Source organism: Salvelinus alpinus, chromosome 29 (genome assembly GCF_045679555.1).
Source record: "Salvelinus alpinus chromosome 29, SLU_Salpinus.1, whole genome shotgun sequence".
Classification (NCBI taxonomy): Eukaryota; Metazoa; Chordata; class Actinopteri; order Salmoniformes; family Salmonidae; genus Salvelinus; species Salvelinus alpinus.
This window is the reverse complement of record NC_092114.1, coordinates 35,204,794-35,217,533: the sequence shown is the minus strand read 5'-3', so window position 1 is coordinate 35,217,533 and position 12,740 is coordinate 35,204,794.

Here is a 12,740-nt window from a genome sequence, read left to right as displayed (position 1 = left end):
ACAGCCCAACAGGATGATCTCGATTGTGCATCTGTAGAAGTTTGTGAGTGCTTTTGGTGACACGCCGAATTTCTTCAGCCTCTTGAGGTTGAAGAGGCGCTGCTGCGCCTTCTTCACAACGCTGTCTGTGTGGGTGGACCAATTCAGTTTGTCCGTGATGTGTACACCGAGGAACTTAAAACTTTCCACCTTCTCCACTACTGTCCCGTCGATGTGGATAGGGGGGTGCTCCCTCTGCTGTTTCCTGAAGTCCACAATCATCTCCTTTGTTTTGTTGACGTTGAGTGTGAGGTTATTTTCCTGACACCACACTCCGAGGGCCCTCACCTCCTCCCTGTAGGCCGTCTCGTCGTTGTTGGTAATCAAGCCTACCACTGTAGTGTCGTCCGCAAACTTGATGATTGAGTTGGAGGCGTGCATGGCCACGCAGTCGTGGGTGAACAGGAAGTACAGGAGAGGGCTCAGAACGCACCCTTGTGAGGCTCCAGTGTTGAAGATCAGCAAAGTGGAGGTGTTGTTTCCAACCATCACCACCTAGGGGCAGCCCGCCAGGAAGTCCAGGACCCAGTTGCACAGTGCGGGGTTCAGACCCAGGGCCCTGAGATTAATGATGAGCTTGGAGGGTACTATGGTGTTGAATGCTGAGCTATAGTCAATGAACAGCATTCTTACATTGGTATACCTCTTTTCCAGATGGGATAGGGCAGTGTGCAGTGTGATGGCAATTGCATCGTCTGTGGATCTATTGGGGTGGTAAGCAAATTGAAGTGGGTTTAAGGTGTCAGGTAAGTTAGAGGTGATATGATCCTTAACTAGACACTCAAAGCACTTCATGACAGAAGTTAGTGCAATAGTCATTTAGTTCAGTTACCTTTCTTGGGTACAGGAACAATTGTAGACATCTTGAAGCAAGTGGGGACTGCAGACTGGGATAGGGAGAGATTGAATGTGTCCATAAAGTTTAATGGCTGTGATAGAAAACGGAGGATGGAGCAACAACGTGGTAGTTACTCCACAATACTAACCTAATTGACAGAGTGAAAAGGAAGCCTATACAGAATAAAAATATTTTAAAAACATGCACTAAAGTAATATTGCAAAAAAATGTTACAAAGCATTTGGCTTGTTGTCCTGAATACAAGTGTTAAATTTGGGGCAAATCCAATACAACACGACTGATTACCACTTTCCATATTTTCAAGCATAGTGGTGGCTGCATCATGTTATGGGTATGCTTGTAATCGTTAAGGACTGGGGAGTTTTTCAGGGGGGAAAAAATCAATGGAATGATGAACGTGGTACCTTCAGGCGTTTGGAAATTGCTCCCAAGGATGAACCAGACTTGTGGAGGTCTACAATCTTTTTTCTGAGGTCTTGGCTGATTTCTTTTGATTTTCCCATGATGTCAAGCAAAGAGGCACTGAGTTTGAAGGTAGGCCTTGAAATACATCCACAGGTACACCTCCAATTGACCCAAATTATGTCAATTAGCCTATCAGAAGCTTCTAAAGCCATGACATAAGTTTCTTGAATTTTCAAGCTGTTTAAAGGCACAGTCAACTTAGTGTATGTAAATGTCTGAACCACTGGAATTGTGATACAGTGAATTATAAGGGAAATAATCTGTCTGTAAACAATTGTTGGAAAAATGACTTGTGTCTTGCACAAAGTAGATGTCCTAACCGACTTGCCAAACTATAGTTTGTTATAACAAGAAATTTGTGGTGGTTAAAAAACGAGTTTTAATGACTCCAATGAGGAAAAAAACAGTGGAACTGGCTTTGCGGTCCAGAGTTGAGTTTGAGAGATGTAGACTATTGTTGTTGCCACTTGCTGAGATTGATGTCAATCAAATAAGGTCCCCTATAGTAGTTAACTATAATTGATTAATAGTCAATTGATGGCTATAGGGCAGCCTAATTTGGTTGCATTCACCAACATTTCTGAATGAGGTGCCCAGGTGTTTTCTACATTCAGTAATAGTAAAAACATATATTTTTTACTCCCTTTTTCTCCCCAATTTCGATATGGTCTCATTGCTGCCACTGCCCAACGGGCTCAGGAGGCGTAGGTCGAGTCATGCATCCTCGAAACATGACCGCGCTTCTTCTCACCCGCCACCATTAAGATGTTTGCGGCAGCGATTTCAGCTTGTCATGAGGGGTTTGGCAGGGACACTGTTTTCAGTCACCCTTTAGTGAAACAGTTTCTATTGGGGACGCGAGCCACCCTATCATAGTGGGATTTAACGGTGGTACTCGAGGCGCTCTGTGAGACGCCGTTCGAACCATTGAATCAAATTCCCTTCAAGATGTTGTCTCTGAAGACTGCACTGTTGCTTGCCTTGACTACAGCCAAGCGTGTCAGTGATGTGTGTGCTCTTTCGACGAGACCCGACTGCCTTGCCATAAATGGCGACTTGAGCAGAGCGATGTTACGTCCTAACCCGGCATTTATGCCGAAGGTTATTAAGAGCTCATACAGGTCGCAGACTGTTGAGCTATGGGCTTTCTCCCTGTACTCAGGGCAGAACTTGAGCTAAGAAAAGGTTGCAGGACTAATGGGTTGTGTTCCCATTTGATCCGCTCTTTTTTGACAGAAGAGAGAGAGTAGACACGTGTAACATGACGTTTGTTTGACTCTGTCAATACAACAGGGAATGTCTAGACTGCCACCAGTGTGTCATTGTGCTGGGAAATAGTAGTGTGACTTGACTATTAGACCGGTCACTAAAGTTGAGGAAATATTGAGGCATCATTTTTCTGCTGAGGCAGAATAGTGGGCCTATATTCTATCGTCTGCCCACGAATCATTGGTTCTGCCTATGGATTGAGTGTGGTGGGTCACACTGAGAAAGCAGTGAGCATGTCTTATTAATTGGTTCAGCCTGTACTCAGCTTTTCTGACGTGAACGTCAATATGGAGTCAACATACAAGTGTAAGTAAGTGTAAGTAAAAATTAATGTAAATACGTTAGAAATGGTGCTACTAATGCACAAACATCTCGTAAAAGTAATTACTTTTCTAGCTATCATACAGTAGGCATATATGAATAATTATGTTTAAAAAAAAAAATATGTTTTATAATAATAATTAATAATTATGTAGTTAACATGCAATCATAACTGACTGTAGCGCATATAAAGCACCCACAAGCTACCGGTGGCTGAAAACACAATCATCGCAGGATGAACGAGTGAAGAATATCCGGGTAAGGGCGGTCCATTTAAAAATCATTCCTTCCTCCCTCGCCCTGCAAGTGTATACTCGTCAGACGTCATGATACGTCATCAGAAGTATCCACTTAATTTGAGGGCTGAGGGGATAGGGTGTCTTAAGTATTTGGAATGCAGACAATGTGTTGGAGGAAACACCTTTCAAATATCATCTGGGGTCAGCCTGCAGGCACCCGGCCCATTTCAAACTCATAAAAGACACACCCTCCTCCACTTACCCTCGCCTTATGCCCTTGAGGGAATTCCCATGGCCATCTTTGTCGTCGGTCCAAATAATTAGCCAAGCAAGGGAAGTTCGCAACGTAAGCCCCGAAGCCCTCGTTTTTGTACGAGTTTATGAGTGTACAATTATGTTCACTTCGGGGCCTGAAACGCCCCATAATTCAATTCGTGATGATTGTACATACGCTAAGACTTAAAACCTCAACGTCAATACGGAGAAGTCAACATACAAGTGTATGTAAAAACGAATGTAAATAAGTTAGAAATTGTACTACTAATGCACGACGACACAAACGTCAAGTAACAGTAATGTTTTTGTTTGGTTAGTTTTTGGAAGTTGTAAAAATAAAATAATTTTCCTTCTTCAGAAGTTCCAGCTAGGCAGGCTAACGTTAGTTAGCAAATTAATTTGCTAGCTATCATACAGTAGACGTATATTAATAATTATATAGTTAATATAAGTAGACATGCAATCATAATTGACTGTAGCGCATATAAAGCGGGCTACCCAATTCCAAGCTTCACGCTATGAAAATAAATGTAGGTGCCCTTCATCTGCACTAACTGGAAAAATATGGTGTAAGCTCATTAGGCTGGCTTTCACCTGGTCCGAGTTCTTCTCAGCGGGAGATGAGGTTGTTCTCAGCTGTAACTATGATCTCACCAAGTTTGACAGGGTTGTGTGGTGTACAGACAGACTGCTCAGCAATGCCCAAAGACATGGATGGCCAAACAATTACAACTCGCTCCTTTCTAGTCCTCTCCAACCTCACTGGACAGTGTGGCGTACTGGTACATATCTGCTTGAAGATGTTTGGGGGTGGGGAGATTTTTATTTTGCCCACGCAACAGACGGCTATAAATCCAGTCCGCTAATACAGGACTGGTAAAAGCCCAGTGCATTAGTTTTGTGAGAACTTTACTTTATTTTATTAAACATTTTCAGGGAGTGCTGCATCCTCCCCCCAACACCCCTACTTCCCACGGCTATGTACTGGTGTGCGTGTGTCAGTCCCTAAGACTCTTTCTGGAGGAACCCTTTTGGCGTTGACTCAACTTTCTATGCAGTGTACTCTACACTGCTGCGCTGTGATCTGCTGGGGATGGTCTGTGCTGTGATCAGTGTAAACATGAAGACCAGAAGAGACCAAGGCCCGGTCTCCCTTAGGCATCTTAAGTTCATTGTTAGAACCGTAGGATCCCATTGTTAGAACCTTAGGAAAAGATCAGTTGCATTTTTTTATTTTTTATTCCATATACAGTATTTATTTGGTGCAATGGTAAGAAAATACATTTCCAGGTAAAAGATACACACCACTCCGAATACATTTTATAAATAATTTACATAAACTTACTTTAATTTTGAAATGACCAGTGTATTAATCATGTAATAGGTAAAGTATATTCAGGACTGCTGACTTGAATAAAATAAATAAAAGAATGTAAAAAGCTTTGCCATCATCACATTTTGTTGAGCATTCACACACATTCATTTGTAAGCATTTGTCTTATGCTTGGGGAGAAAGTTGATATTCTTGGGTACAGGTCCAAGCAGCATTCCACTGTGGAGAAGGGAACATATGATTGACTATTATTAAAAACCCTTTTCCATGAAACTATTCAGCGTGTTGTGTGTAGTTGAAAAAGATATTCAGCTGCTTTTAAAAAATGAAACATGTTGCGAGCTACTATTTTATTTCTAGACATTGAGAGAATGCCTTGAGTGTGCAAATCTGTCAAGGTTGGCTTCTTTGAAGAATCTCAATATAAAATATATTTAGATTTAACACTTTTTGGGGGTTACTACATGATTCCATGTGTTATGTCATAGTTCTGATGTCTTGACTATTATTTTACAATGTAGAATAAAGAAAAACCCTGGAATGAGTAGGTATGTCCAAACTTTTGACTGGTACTGTATATCATGAGTAAGTTTATAATTTGTATCTATTATTTACATGCAAACTTGTCCATGAAATGAAAAGCAGCAGTACAGAACCAGTGCTAGACCGGCACATTCCTCACTCGCTTTCTCGTGTACACTAAGGACCTGGGGAAGAGTTGCAGGGGAGAAGAGAAGAATGTCCCTATTTAATGTCTACATGAGGTAGTCACCTGGAATGGGTTTCATTTAACAGGTGTGCCTTGTTAAAAGTTAATTTGTGGAATTTCTTTCCTTCTTAATGCGTTTGAGCCAATCAATTGTGTTGTGACAAGGTAGGGTTCTCATACAGAAGATAGCCCTATTTGGTAAAAGACCAAGTCCATATTATGGCAAGAACAACTCAAATAAGCAAAGAGAAACGACAATCCATCATTACTTTAAGACATGAAGATAAGTCGGTCTGGAACATTTCAAGAAGTTTCTTCAAGTGCAGTCGCAAAAACCATCAAGCACTATGATGAAACTGGCTCTCATGAGGACCGCCACAGGAAAGGAAGACCCAGAGTTACCTTTGCTCCTGAGGATAAGTTCATTCGAGTTACCAGTCTCAGAAATTGCAGCCCAAATAAATGCTTCAGAGTTCAAGTAACAGGCACATCAACACCAACTGTTCAGAGGAGACTGCGTGAATCAGGCCTTCATTGTCGAATTGCTGCAAAGAAACCACTACTAAAGGACAACAATAAGAAGAGACTTGCTTGGGCAAAGAAACACGAGCAATGGACATTAGACCAGTGGAGTCCAAATGAGAGATTTTTAGTTCCAACCATCATGTCTTTGTGAGATGCAGAGTAGGTGAATGAATGATCTCCACATACTGTATGTGGTTCCCACCATGAAGCATGGAGGTGTGACGGTGCTTTGCTTTTGACACTGCCAGTGATTTATTTAGAATTCAAGGCACACTTAACCAGCATGGCTACCACAGCATTCTGCAGCGATACGCCATCCCATCTGGTTTGTGTTTAGTGGGACTATCATTTGTTTTCAACAGGACAATGACCCCAAACACACCTCCAGGCTGTGTAAGGGCTATTTGACCAAGAAGGAGAGTGATGGAGTGCTGCATCAGATGACCTGGCCTCCACAATCACCCAACCTCAACCCAATTGAGATGGTTTGGGATGAGTTGGACCGCCGTGAAGGAAAAGCAGCCAACATAGCATATGTGGGAACTCCTTCAAGACTGTTGGAAAAGCATTCCGCATGAAGCTGGTTGAGAGAATGCCAAGAGTGTGCAAAGCTGCCATCAAGGCAAAGGGTGGCTACTTTGAAGAATCTAAAATATATTTTGATTTTTTGACACTTTTTTTTTGACACTTTTTTGGTTACTACATGATTCCATATGTGTTATTTCATAGTTTATGTCTTCACTATTATTCTACAATGTAGAAAATAGTAAAAATAAAGAAAAACCCTGGAATGAGTAGGTGTGTCCAAACATTTGACTGAAACTGTACTTCTACCAGGCCTTCTTTGCCGTTAACATTTATTTTGCGATGGTTTTGGGGAAAGTATTTCTGTCAACCCACAAGACATCACATCAACTGGCTAAACACGGAGTGATAGACAAACGGGCGCACCACACTGACAGACGGGCAATATTGCTGGATAGTAATTGGCAGATATTGGGATAGGTTTGGTTTTATAAGCCAATAGTGGCTAACCAGGGGAGGGATAAAGTAAATGTTGCGTTGATTAGAGAGTAGATGGGAGCTTGTGGTGTCTGTTAAAACCTCTTAGCGCGCGGATCCGGTTAACGGGATCAAAATCGACAACATCCCGTGAAGCTGGAGCGCGCCAAAATCAAATTACAAAATTGTAATATTAAACATTCATGAACATGCAAGTGTCCTACATCATTTAAAAGCTTAACTTCTTGTTAATCCAACCGCGTTGTCAGATTTAAAAAATGCTTGACGGCGAAAGCATACCATGCGATTATCTGAGGACAGCGCCCTGCATACAAAAGCATTAAAAACATTTTCCAAACCAGCAGAGGCATCACAAAAGTCAGAAATAGCGATAAAATAAATCACTTACCTTTGAAGAACTTCCTCTGTTTGCAATCCCAAGGGTCCCAGCTACACAACAAATGGTTGTTTTGTTCGATAAAGTCCTTCTTTATATCCCAAAAAAATCTCTTCAGTTGGCGCGTTTGATTCAGTAATCCACCCATTCCACTAGTTCAACATGAATACAAAGGAAACCCAAAAGTTACCAATAAACTTCATCCAAGCAAGTCAAACAACATTTCTAATCAATCCTCAGGTACCCTAATATGTAAATAAACGATACAATTTAAGACGGAATGTAGTATGTTCAATACCGGAGATAAATAATGAGGTGCGCACCCTCATTCACATGCGCCACAAGACTAAACTCAAAATGAGAGCCACCTTGAAAAACAACAACTACAACTACTGATTCAATTTTCAAAAAACAAGCCTGAAACACATTCTAAAGACTGTTGACATCTAGTGGAAGCCATAGGAACTGCAATCTGGTAGCTATTTATTTGTATATCCTACAGACAAGCGTTGAAATGGACAGTGACCTCAAAAACAAAATTCTGGATCGATTTTCCTCTGGTTTTCGTCTGCAATATCAGTTCTGTTATACTCACAGACATTATTTTAACAGTTTTAGAAACTTCTGAGTGTTTTCTATCCAATGCTACCATATGTGTATCCTAGCTTCTGGGCCTGAGTAACAGGCAGTTTACTTTGGGAACGTCATTTATCCGAACTTTCGAACACTGCCCCCTAGCCCTAAGAAGTTTTAATGACAGTTTGCGGTGGAACACTTGAAGATTGCATGTACTTTCATAATTCTTTGGTGAGCTACTCATAGGTGGGCTGCGAGCTACTGGTAGCTCACAATTGACCTGTTGCAAACCCCTGTTATAGAGGTAATCTATACTAATTCAAACCAACTGACAAATGTTAATGGAACTATTTTTACAGAGCATTAACTGTCCATCTCTCCTTATCTTATTGACTGGTTAAGTTGCCACCATATACAGTCCTCGAGAACAAGGGTTGAGACAGACATTGCTCTTGCAACCTCCTACTGAGCAATTCTTTATTGGAAGTAATAATAAACATAATAAAAACAAAAAAAAACTATGATAGGAAACAATGGGTGAGAACAAATCTGTTCAGGAAATAATTTCCTAGACAGATCTGCCTGGTAGCTAGCAGATTTAGCCTTACACAGCAGTGCATCAGGGTAGACTTCTCGGTGGCAAACAGTTCCTCTGGCAATCATTGAAACCTTGGTAACGAGTGCACTCAGCATGTCTGTACTGAAAGAGGCTCTGTACTGGGGTTTGTTCTTGGAAACGAGACTGAATATTCGTTCGCAGTCTGCATTGCTGTGGAACATGACCAATATCCCCAACATCACAGCCAAAAGTTTGGAGTAGACCAGGCAACGTTTCTGACATCTGCATAGGTCTTCAGATCCAGCTTGCCTTGGCCCCAAGTTTAGTCTCTATACTGTAGTAGAGGAACGCTTGTCACCTCTCAAACAGGGCCAATCACTAGCGCCAGCTCACAAGTTTTGGCTTTTTCGGCACAGTTCCTAATCATCACTTAAAGCAAAATCATTTTGAAACCATAAAAACAAATGATCGCATCAACACAGACCGCAAAAACTGTCTACACAAAGCTTAAGTAGGTTACCGCAAAGGGAATCTGAACGCTGTTCGCTTGCCGGTGTTTTAGCCTATTTCTGTGCAGCACATACTGTACATCATTTAAGATTTTCTAAATTGATAACATCTCAAATCTAGTGCAAAGGCATTTTAGAAGCATTGCTTCTGTAGCTAATACCGGACACTCATTAATTCTTAATCTCGCAGTCTTCTAAACTCACAACTCCATTTAATGCCAAGATGTTTATATTAATTTTTTATTATAATTTTGTAATGCTTTTTGTGACGTGAATCATAATTACAGTTACAGTCTATAATGTTTCATGATCCTCGGAATGTTAGGTGGAAAATACAACTAATGGGACGCTGAATTAAATGTATATCACACTCGCACAAATGCGACCAGTTATTTTTCGTATTTGCATTTCATTTCTTTCCCTGGCAAATGTGAGTGAACTGCTGGCACTTTAGAACCCACTGAAGGTCCATCTTATGTTCGCTAACGTTAGCTTGAAACAATTACAGGCTGACTACACTGCTCGCATCGCGTGCGCGAGCGTAGCAAAAATAAATGTAGAAATCTAGATTATTCAATTATTGCACCCATACCGCTCACGCGCAACAACGAGTGTCTGCGTTGCCAAGGGCTAAAATAGAAGTCAGTTCTATTTCTTACGCAGATCGCGCCGCAAGTCCTGCCTCTCCCATCTCGTCATTGGTTCATAGAAGCAGGTACCCACGTGCCATCTCCTCATTGGTTATACCCATGTGGGTGAGTGAAAGACGAAATAGGTCGGTGGCAGTAATGCACGTAATTTATGAAAGTTGCCAATCGCAATATAAAGTCAAGAGAAGAAAAAGCCTGGAAGGAGGAGAGATGACTAGAAACGATTCGGTTGACCGTTTTATGTGTGGACTAATTGGTGGAGTAGAGGACCTTGTGCATTTCAGGTAAAATAACAACTCAATGTTTTTATCCCAGGACAAATTACCTAGCAACAGCAAGCTAACTAAATAGGACAAATTAGCTAGCAAGTGCAAGCTAACGTAGTGTAGTGCAAGCTAACGTAGTGTACTAAAATAGTGTGAGATGTAAATCAACCAAAAAAAAGTATGTGCAATGTGTGACTATGCCATCGGGTTAGCTAGAACCAGTTTTTAAAGTTTTAGGGGTAATGGTTAAAGAGCTATTGAAATGAGAAAATGTTGATTTGTCACTATGTTGAGAGTCCCTAACTGCTGTTGGTGGACGTAAGGAAAACTACAGGCGAATATCCGTTGAATATCCAACCTGAATCTGTCTTTACCTCGGTAGCTGACAGTCGGCAAACTCAGCATCACAACAAACAGGAGGGACAGACACGGAGTAGCTACGTCGAATAATGATGTATTAATCTCCATGTCCGCTGACACAAACTCTGTACATGTCTGTGTGTTGCAGCTTGAGAATGGGGATGTTAGATTTACACAGTGGATTTATTTTTTATTAAAATGTTAAAAAAAATATATAATAATAATAATCAGGCCCTATTCATTTCTGCGTACCTTTAACTCGGATCTCGTACCTGCGTACATGGACAGAGAATTGCGTAGTTGTACGCAAAATGCGTGTATTTTGGCAGGTCTGGTTTACAACCAGAGCTGGAGTCAATTAAAGATGCACTATGGTGAAATCACGCCGCCATTTCATGGTTGCAAAAATTCAAATAGTTTGCCTAATTTCACTTTATGTGACAAAACAAGCAAGTATAGTGTCGAGAATCATTGTACCATCTCAACCGCTGTGAAATATATTTTATATAACCAAACATTTTCAGCTGGTGTACAGAACCGAAAGTAAGAGACGTAAAAACGACCAATTAGCATAGAAATAGCTCACATAGAACATATCTACTGCTTTTTAGACTTGCTTTCAACTAGAATAACAGATCTATAACTTACATTTCTATGTGTATTTGGTCAGGTCGTCCCAAAAAGTAACATATTGCAGCTTTAAGGCAGCGGCTCTCAAACCTCACCTCAGGGACCCCCAAACTTTCCATGTATATTAACTAATCCACAGCAAGCATACCTGATTACAATTGTCAACTAATCATCAAGCCCTTGACTAGGTGAGTTAGTTCAGGGCTACAACAAAATTGTGAAATGTCTGGGGGGTCCCCGAGGAGAGGTTTGAGAACCACTGAGTTAAGGGTTAAGGGACTGAAATGGACGTGCGTCCCATCTCAAATCAACCCTTAGCCCAAGGTTCGTACAGACAGTGGCAAGTCAAATTCAAGAACTTAAGTACTCTTTCAAGCACTAATACTTATTTAAAAGGACCAATTTCTAATAGTTTGTATTATGCAATTGTTTTTAGTCGCCATCAGATGGCAGTATATCACCTCAAACTCGTGAAAAAATGTAATATGTACAATTCATCACAAGTTCTACTCAATAATACTTGTTTCACTACTTATTTACTGTATACATGAGTGGTAAGTCAGTACTAATGATGTAATTTGAGTAGTGATGAGCAGAGTTTTGGGAGATGCCTACTGGTGAACACACATTTCCTATTCGCATTACTACACAATTCCAGCTAAATGACTATTGTATTTCTATTGGGCATTTGGGAATCTACTACTTAATAGCTAAGAAAAAGAGTCTTGCTCAGACTGGCAGCTTTAGTGTCGCCGGTCGGGAGAAGGGCGGGTGGGCTGTGTGAGGTAACCGGCACGTGAACGGCAACCAGAACGGCAGGAGCACGGCTGCCGCTTGATAAAGTGAATGAGGCAAAAAAGCTCTGGAGAGAAAAAGTCATAATGTAGAACTGGCGCCAGTGCAGGATGCAGCGTTGTCTTTCCCCCTCCAGGGCCGATTCACCCATGCTAGCAATGTCAAAGTCCGACGCATTTATTGCACTTACACTGTGTGGGTTGGGTCCAGTGATGTAGTGGTAAAAGAAGAAAAAAAATGGGTAAACTAATACTGACCAAAAACTTAAAACACAATGTAAAGTGTTGATCCTATGTTTCATGAGCTGAAATAAAAGATCCTAGAAATGCTCCAAACGCACAAAAGGCTAGATTTAATCTATTTACATTTTGTTACGTTACAGCCTTATTCTAAAATGGATTAAATTATTTTTTCCCCCTCATCAATCTACACACAATACCCCAGAATGCCATAGCAAAAACAGGTGAAGACATTTTTACATTAAGTATTCAGACCCTTTACTCAGTACTTTGTTGAAGCACCTTTGGCAGCGTTTACAGCCTCGAGTCTTCTTGATTATGACGCTTCAAGCTTGGCACACCTTTATTTGGGGAGTTTCTCCAATTCATCTCTGCAGATCCTCTCAAACTCTGTCAGGTTGGATGGGGAGCGTTGCTGCACAGCTATTTTCAGGTCTCCCCAGAGATGCTCGATCGGGTTCAAGTCTGGACTCTGGCTGGGCCACTCAAGGACATTCAGAGACTTGTCCCGAAGCCACTCCTGCATTGTTTTGGCGGTGTGCTTCGGGTCATTGTCCTGTTGGAAGGTGAACCTTCGCCTCAGTCTGAGGCCCTGAGCGCTCGATCAGGTTTTCATCAAGGATCTCTCTGTCCTGACTAGTCTCCCAGTCCCTGCCGCTGAAAAACACCCCCACAGTATGATGCTGCCACCACCATGCTTCACTGTAGGGATGGTGCCAGGT